This window comes from Leucoraja erinacea, unplaced genomic scaffold, assembly GCF_028641065.1.
Source record: "Leucoraja erinacea ecotype New England unplaced genomic scaffold, Leri_hhj_1 Leri_1439S, whole genome shotgun sequence".
Taxonomy (NCBI): Eukaryota; Metazoa; Chordata; class Chondrichthyes; order Rajiformes; family Rajidae; genus Leucoraja; species Leucoraja erinaceus.
Genome location: NW_026575714.1, coordinates 8,679 through 16,731, shown reverse-complemented (window position 1 = coordinate 16,731; position 8,053 = coordinate 8,679). Strand labels below are relative to the sequence as shown.

The 8,053-nt window shown below is 52.3% G+C and overlaps 1 pseudogene; it reads left to right on the top strand.

The window, feature by feature from the left end:
• The first annotated feature begins 2,669 nt into the window (after positions 1 to 2,669).
• LOC129715823 (zinc finger protein ZFP2-like) lies at positions 2,670 to 6,868 on the top strand (annotated as a pseudogene).
• The last annotated feature ends 1,185 nt before the right edge of the window (positions 6,869 to 8,053 follow it).

Here is an 8,053-nt window from a genome sequence, read left to right as displayed (position 1 = left end):
GACACCGGGAACCATTCACTCCCCGTTTGCCTGGAATAGATTAGACTATACCATGGGACAATAACATTCTCTGCCTTCATCACCTATGAAGAGGAACGACCCAAAGACTCACGACACTCAGAGAACAGAAACGTTGCCGCCTCAGAATTGTCCTAAACTTAAATAAAACAGCAAATGATGCAGCACCTCTCCCTCCACTCTTTCTCTCTCCCACCATCCTTAATGATGTCATTCTCTCTGAACTGTTACACTCTCTTCTACGCTCTCTATTCCCCCTCTCTGGGCTGCCCTCTCTACGTCCATTGATGGAGGGACACACAGAGGGATAGTACTGAGGGAGTTGTAAAATGGGGCAGAACTGACGCAGTGACCCATTGTGGTGGTACTGGTGGAGTGACATACTGTGGTGGTACTGATGGAAAGACACACTGTGGTGGTACTGATGGAGTGTCACACCGGGGTGGTACTGGTGGAGGGTCTCACTGTGTGATTGTGCAGATGAAGTGACAAAAGATGGGGTAGTATTGATGATGTGACAAATTGTGGGTTGTACTGATGGACTGACAACACAATACAATGCAATATCATTTATTTGTCATTTGAACCTCACACGAGGTTCAAACGAAATTTGGTTTCTGCAGTCATACAAGAAAGGAACCAATAATGACACCAACACAATTTACACAAACATCCATCACAGCGAATCTCCTCCTCACTGTGATGGAAGGCAAAGTCTTGTATCTCCCCTGCTCTCCATTTTTCTCCCGATGTCAATGTCAAAGCCCCCGGCGGGCGACAGCCATTTAAAGCGGCGCCGGGCGATGCAAGGCCGCACTCCGGGTCTTGATGTTGGAGCCCCCGGCAGGCGCTAGCAAGTCCCGCGGCCATTTAAAGCGGCGCCGGGCGATGTAAGGCCCCGCTCTCGGTCACTTTCAACACCGCAATTCGGGCGGGAGAAGTCGCCGTTGCCGGTGCCCCACAAAGCGGTCTCCCACCGATGCCAACATCCACCGGAGTCCGATTGCAGCCGCGCGCCACCGCAGCTCTCCACGCTCCGAAGCCGGCCAGCTCCACGATGATAGGTCCGCAGCTCCACCGGCTCCGTGACTTGAGCCCCCAGGTCGTTCCGGTTGGAGGCCGCTCCACGGTGCTAGGCCCCAACGCCAACGGAGACCCGACAGGGAAAAGGTCGGGTCCCCGTGCAGGGAAGATATTTTAAAGTGTCCCAACCCCCCCCCCCGCCCCCCACACATCCACAATTAAAATCACAATACAAACATCAAGGAGGAGGAACCATCTTGGGGAAGGGTTGCTAAGCAGCAGCCGTCCGTTTAATTCACTTATTTTGTAGTTCTAGTTATAGCAATGTTACAAAATTTTGAGATTTAAAAAATCAAGTCTGCAATTTATCCCATCAGATAAAGCATAACAATAAGTTTAATTTGACACCAAATTCACTTTCATATCTCAAGTATTAAAAAAAGTTATGACCATTTTCATACTCTGAAATTAGCATCTTGTTCCCTATTGATTTTCAATGGATATTACAAAAAAGCTGTGATCTTGGATAATCAAACGCCCATTTCTTAAGGAAAGATTAACATTTTTAAATAGCCTATGTATCCAAAGATTATTCACAAATAATTCACAATATAACATGATTTTTATATCTAATTTACATTAATTTATAGGCCAAATGGAAGGAATTTAGTGTTCAATTGCTGTAAATAAATGCCCATTTAAATCGGCTTTCTAGTGGGTTCATGTGAACGCGCGCTAGTTTAGAATGTTGACATAGCGCTGGATTAGTGCCCTCAAATGCCGAGAAAAATACTGCGGGATATAAAGAGCCCAAAATGAACTACTCGCTATAGAAAACTTGATATATAGGGTTATATATATGCCCCATTTAATGTAAAAATAAGGTACATACCTTTAATTGTTTGCTTTATAAAACCCTGGGGCTGCGAGAGATTGCGGAATGAAACAGTAATTTTAAAACTATTAGAACTATATTATCGAGGCCTATAAAACTAATAATACCTTTTGCGACCGGGTCTTGCAGCGATTTTTCGTTAATGATTTACTAGGCTGAACATGTGCGATTAGAACAGCCTAGTAAAAATCGCGTTTAAAACCCGCCCCCTCCAAACAGCGCCAAAATCGCCGACATGGCTGAGGGCAGATTCCCAATGACGATTCAGGTAGGTTTTGTAACATACCTACATACATGAATGTGATATAAATGTATATAATCATATAACACACACAATTATATTTCTTCTGATCCAATGATGGACTTTATTTCAGACTAGACAAGGGACATTAAATAAGAAACATTGTAAACCTCCCCGCAACTTCACACACACTAGGCCTTATCCCCGGGCCCAACACTCCCTCTCCCAGGGCCCCACACCCCCAAGATGGCGGGGACTGGTTGCTAAAATGGCCGCTATAATCCCCCATGCATCCGCCCATGCGCGGACTACACGTTCGCGTGAGAGTTACCCATCTTGCTCCGCTCTAAGATCTTTGCGAGAGACCGCGCGTCGCAGGGGACCCAGCCCGGAAATGACGTCACGGCCCCGTTGCCCCGCAGACAGAGAGGCCGCGCAACGCAGGGGGGGAGAGGGGCATCAACCCGGAAATGACGTCGCTGCCGCGGCCCGTCATCCCGGAAATGACGCCGTGGCCAAGATGGAGCCGACGCGCGGAGTCTGGGGGTTGGAAAAGGGGTGACGTGAGTAGCGCGGGAACAGGGAGCAAAGGGAGAGGGAGGGGAGTGGGGGATGAATGGGGGACAGGGAACTGGGGGGGAGACAGAGAGAGGGTGAAGTGAGTCAAGGAAGGGGGGGTGGGGAGCCTGGTGGGGTTCATAGAAACATAGAAATTAGGTGCAGGAGTAGAGCCATTCGGCCCTTCGAGCCTGCACCACCATTCAATATGATCATGGCTGATCATCCAACTCAGTATCCTGTACCTGCCTTCTCTCCATACCCCCTGATCCCCTTAGCCACAAGGGCCACATCTAACTCCCTCTTAAATATAGCCAATGAACTGGCCTTGACTACCCTCTGTGGCAGAGAGTTCCAGAGATTCACCACTCGCTGTGTGAAAAAAGTTCTTCTCATCTCGGTTTTAAAGGATTTCCCCCTTATCCTTAAGCTGTGACCCCTTGTCCTGGACTTCCCCAACATCGGGAACAATCTTCCTGCATCAAGCCTGTCCAACCCCTTAAGAATTTTGTAAGTTTCTATAAGATCCCCCCTCAATCTCCTGAATTCTAGAGAGTATAAACCAAGTCTATCCAGTCTTTCTTCATAAGACAGTCCTGACATCCCAGGAATCAGTCTGGTGAACCGTCTCTGCACTCCCTCTATGGCAATAATGTCCTTCCTCAGATTTGGAGACCAAAACTGTACGCAATACTCCAGGTGTGGTCTCACCAATACCCTGAACAACTGCAGTAGAACCTCCCTGCTCCTATACTCAAATCCTTTTGCAATGAAAGCTAACATACCATTCGCTTTCTTTACTGCCTGCTGCACCTGCATGCCTACCTTCAATGACTGGTGTACCATGACACCCAGGTCTCGCTGCATCTCCCCCCTTTCCCAATCGGCCACAATTCACACTGTGTGGGGGTGGGGAGGAGCAAAGGGGGGTAAGGAGCAGGAGGCGGCAGCAGGGGTAAGGGGCAGGGGGCCACAGGGAGGAGGTCACATTGTTTGGGGGTGGGGAGGGTGTTGCAGTTTAGGAAGTCAAACCCGGGCAGGATCTTCACCATGAATGGCGGGGCGCTGGGGGAATGTGTGGAACCGAGGGATCTAGGAGTGTGGGTACGAGTTGGGCCGATGGGCCTCTTTCAAACAGTGTATCACTATGACTCTCACAACGTGCTGGAGTGACTCAGCAGGTCAGGCAACATCTGTTGAGAAGATAGACACAAAATGTACTGGAATAACTCAGCCGTTCAGCAGTATCTGTGGAAAAGATAGACACCAAAAGTGCTGGAATAACTCAGTGGGTCAGAGCATCTGTGGAGAAGTTAGACACAAAGTGCTGGAATAACTCAGTGGGTCAGGCAGCATCTATGGAGAAGATAGACACAAAGTGCTGGAATAACTCAACGGGACAGGCAGCATCTGTGGTGAGAGGTAATGGGTGACGTTTTGGGTCGACACCCTTCTTTGGTTTAGTTTAGTTTAGAGATGCAGCGCGGAAACAACAGGTCTTTCGGCCCACGGAGTGCGAGCCGACCAGCGATCACCCCGTACACTAGCACTATCCTACGCACAATAGGGACAATTTAGCAATTTTGCGGAGGCCGATTAATCTATAACACTGACCATCTTTGAAATGTTGGAGGGAACCGGAGCACAAAGAGAAAAAACACACGCAGGTCAAGGGGAGACAGTACAAACTCCGCACAGACAGCACCAGTAGTCAGGATGGAGCCCGGGTCTCTGATGGTGAGGCAGCAGCTGTACCGCAGTGCCAATGTGCCGCGCAGGATTATATAACGGTTTCCTCCGCCATAAACACATGTAATATATGTTAGTAATGTCCAGTTTGCCAGCTTGTTGACCCTCTGTGTTCCCCTCCAACAGGGTTTAGGAGCCGTTGCTATGGACGGAGAGGGTGAACTGAGCGGCCATTGACCGCGGCCAGCGTGCCGGTGAGCCCCCACCCATCTGCTCAGTGTGCGGACTGAGCTTCGAGGGGCTGAACTTTGATGGGGGATCATGACGGGGCACAACAAGGAAAAGCGTTATGAGTGCGACGTGTGTGGCAAGGCGTGCCGGAGACCGAGCGAGCTGGAGATCCACTTGAGGGTTCACACTGGAGAACGCCCCTTCAACTGCTCGGAGTGCGGCAAGAGCTTCACCTGCGACAGCACCTTGCTGCGGCACAACCGCGTGCACTCCAGCGAGAGGCCCTTTGCCTGCTCCGACTGCGGCAAGAGCTTCAAGGGGGCGAATGACTTGAAGATCCACTGGCGGGTGCACACCAGGGAGCGGCCCTACACGTGCGGCGACTGTGGCAAGGGCTTCTCCCTCTCCAGCAGCCTGCTGGCGCACAAGTGCACTTCACACCAGCGAGCGTTCCTACACCTGTACCCAGTGCGGCAAGGGCTTCACCCACTCCAGCAGCCTGCTAAAGCACCAGCGCACCCACACCGGCGAGCGCCCCTACACCTGCGTCCAGTGCGACAAGGGCTTCACCTATTCTCACCACCTGCTGCAGCACCAGCGCACCCACACCGGCGAGCGCCCCTACACCTGTGTCCAGTGCGGCAAGGGCTTCACCAGCTCCAGCAACCTGCATGAGCACGAGCGCACTCACACCGGCGAGCGCCCCTACACCTGTGCCCAGTGCGGCAAGGGCTTCACCAGCTCAACCAAGCTGCTGGAGCACCAGCGCACCCACACCGGCGAGCGGCCCTACACCTGTGCCCAGTGCGGCAAGGGCTTCACCAGCTCCAGCAGCCTGCTCAAGCACCAGCGCACCCACACCGGCGAGCGTCCCTACACCTGTGCCCAGTGCGGCAAGGGCTTCACCGACTCCAGCAACCTGCTGGTGCACCAGCGGCGCACCCACACCGGCGAGCGGCCCTACACCTGCGCCCAGTGCGGCAAGGGCTTCACCCGCTCCTCCAGGCTGCTGTCCCACCAGCGGGTGCACGCCGGCAACCGTCCCGTCCCCAGCCTGGTGTGTGGAGAGCTCTTTGCCATGGGCTCTGACGCCTTGTCTCACCAGCACGTGCACACCAGTGGCCAGACCTACGACTGCCCGTACTGTGGTGAGGCGTTTGACAGCTCGCGGGGGTTGCGGCAGCACCGGCGGGACCCACGCCGGCGAGCAGCTGCTCCCACTGTGACAAGAGAGCATGGGGGCTGCGGGAGCACCAGCGGATACACACCAGAGAGAGACCCTTTGTGTGCGCTGAGTGTGGCAAGGGTTTCACCCGCATGTCCAGCCTGTGGCAGCACCGGCGTACCCACAGCGGTGAGCGTCCCTTCCCCTGCCCGTCCTGTGGTAAGGGCTTCACCCGCCTTGACCACCTGCTGGAGCACCGGCGAGTCCACACCGGCCAGCGCCCCTTCACCTGCCCGCTCTGTGGCAAGGCCTTTGCCCGCTCCTCCAGCCTGCTGGCACACCGCCACGTGGGCAGGTAGGCGCTGTTTAGGCAAACATAAAATGTGGAAGGAATGGGTAACGTTTCTGGTCGAGACTCTCCTCAGTCTCGACCTGAAATGTCACCCATTCGTTCTCTCCGGTGATGCTGCCTGTCCCGCTGAGTTACTCCAGCATTTTGTGTCCTTTTTTGTAAACCAGCATCTGCAGTTCCTTGTTTTTAAACCATTCTGGTTAACCATCTCTGCACCTTCCCCAAAGCCTCCACATCAGTCCTGTAATGGAGTGACCAGAACTGTATGCAATACTCCAAATGCTACCTGACCAATGTCCCTTAAAGCTGCACATATACATTCCTCTCTCCTTATCTCACATCCTTTTATCTCCTTATTTTCTCTCGCCTCTGTCACCACTCATCTGCCGATCACCCCCTCATCATCTGTTAACATAGTGTGAGTCTGAAGAAGGGTCCTGACCCGAAATCTCAACTATCCGTGTTCTCCACAGATACTGCCTGGCCCGCCGAGTTACTCCAGCACTCTGAAATGTCACCTATCCATGTTCTCCACATATGCTGCCTGAGCCGCTGAGTTACTCCAGAACTCTGTGAAACATCACCTATCCATGTTCTCCACAGATCCTGCCTGGCCCGCCGAGTTACTCCAGCACTGAAATGTCACCTATCCATGTTCTCCACAGATGGTGCCTGAGCCGCTGAGTTACCTCAGAACTCTGCACCTGTCCATCTTCTCCACAGATACAGCCTGACCCGCCGAATTACTGGAGCACTTTGTGTTAGAGTGACAGAGTGATACAGTGTGGAAACAGGACCTCCGGCCCAACCTGCCCACACCGAACAACGTGTCCCGGCTACACTAGTTCCACCTGCCTGCATTTGGTCCATATCCCTCCAAACTTGTCCTATCCATGCACCTTTCTATAACTGTTTCTTAAAAGTTGGGATAGTCCCAGCCTCAACTGCCTCCGCCGGCAGCTTGTTCCATACACCCACCACCCTCTGTTGAAAAGTCACCCCCCTCCTATTTCCATTAAATCTTTTCCCCTTCACCTTGAACCCATGTCCTCTGGTCCTTGATTCCCTCACCCTGGGCAAGAGATTCTGTGCATCTAACTAAATTGTGTTCCATACAAGATTCCAGCATTTGCAGTGTCTTGTGTCTCCCTCACCTCTATCCACATGACACTTCTGAAGAAGGGTCTCAACCTGAAACATCACCCATTCCTTCTCTCTAGAGATGCTGCCTGTTTCGCTGAGTTACTCCAGCATTTTGTATCCAACTATCACTTGCCAAGCTTTGTCCTGCCCCCATCTCTCTTTTCCAGCTTCCTCCCCGACCCTCGCCAATCAGTCTGAAGAAGGGACCCGACTCAAAACCTCATCTGTCCATTCCCTCTAAAGTGGTGGAGGAACTCAGTGACATCTGTAGAGGGAAGGGAATCTAAGGTGACCACTCCCACCTCTCCTTTCCAACTTTCTCCACCCCCCACACCAAGCAGTCTGAAGAAGGGTCCTGACCTAGAATGTTGCCTGTCCATGCTCTCCACAGGTGCAAGTTACTCCAGGAGATTGTGTCTCTTTTTGTAAACCAATCTGCTGTTCCTTGTATCTAGACTAGGCGTGCATTTCACCCTACACTTGCGCTCGGTCCACCAAGGCCTGCTGGATCTCCCGGTTGCCAACTATTTTAACTCCCCTTCCCATTCCCACACTGGTCTTTCTGTCCTGGGCCTCCTCCATTGCCAGAGTGAGGTGACACACAAACTGGAGGAACAGCATCTCATAGCTTACAGCCCAATGACATGAACATTGAATTCTCCAAATTAAGGAGACATCTCCCATCGTGGGCGATCTCTTCATCATTCCTCTGTCTTCTCGCTGGCGAAAGGCGTCAGG